Source organism: Octopus bimaculoides, chromosome 22, assembly GCF_001194135.2.
Source record: "Octopus bimaculoides isolate UCB-OBI-ISO-001 chromosome 22, ASM119413v2, whole genome shotgun sequence".
Taxonomy (NCBI): Eukaryota; Metazoa; Mollusca; class Cephalopoda; order Octopoda; family Octopodidae; genus Octopus; species Octopus bimaculoides.
This window is the reverse complement of record NC_069002.1, coordinates 29,141,162-29,142,070: the sequence shown is the minus strand read 5'-3', so window position 1 is coordinate 29,142,070 and position 909 is coordinate 29,141,162. Positions and strand designations below refer to the sequence as shown.

Here is a 909-nt window from a genome sequence, read left to right as displayed (position 1 = left end):
TATATATATAGGAAAAATAAAGTTTTAAATGCACTGAGAATATTTTAAAATATTTTTTATTAATATATTTAAAGCTTTCACCGGTTTCACATTTTATACTGATTTTCAAAATGTTCAAATACACAGGAATTGACGTTACTTACTAAACGATGTGATTAGCCGTAACCTGGAACATAGCTGAGAGTCACTGCGGTATCCGCCCGGATGAAATAACTCTCCAAACTCAAACACACGTACACACACATATATATCCATATATGTATGTATGTATGTATTTGACTATGCACGTGTCCCTTAAATTTTTTCTCTTTTTCACAAAATGATGTTGCTCATTGAACGAGCGTGACATTCAAAGAACAATCTTTGTTTCGTGCATGCTACAACGCATTTATATATATATATAGCTGTAAGACTTTATCCATAAAATATATTTCTAATTTTGCCATTGTTCTCTTTATCCTTTTCTATCTTTATACATACACACGCTAATACACGACCTATGTTGTATTCCCCACTCTTGTTTATACAACGAATGGGGCAAAACTAACCGGTATACAGCACTTACTCGGTATTACCTGTATCTTTGGGTTTGGTTGAATCCAATACCCTTCTTAGCCTTATATATATATATATATATATATATATATATGAATAAAAAATATAAAAAAGGGTTTTATATGATCGTGTATAGAGGAATATATTATTTAAAAGAGTTCCAACACTGTCTGTTTTTTATGTTTTATTTGTATTCTTATAAAATTAATGTAGGATATAGAATATGGAATATATAATATAAATAGTAAAATGAAATGAAGTATTGAATGTCTTACTGAATATATGAAATGTTGAGTATTAAATTTAGAGTATTAAATATATAAGGACTAGTATACTTTCCCGCCTCATGGCAGT

General features: G+C 29.0%; 1 long non-coding RNA gene across 1 annotated transcript in view; it reads left to right on the top strand.

The window, feature by feature from the left end:
• LOC128250519 (uncharacterized) overlaps positions 1–585 on the top strand; it is a 9,994-nt gene extending 9,409 nt beyond the window's left edge. Inside the window, exon 3 of the long non-coding RNA XR_008266523.1 lies at positions 127–585. This is a non-coding gene — a long non-coding RNA (uncharacterized LOC128250519). The remainder of the gene's footprint in view (positions 1–126) is intronic.
• The last annotated feature ends 324 nt before the right edge of the window (positions 586–909 follow it).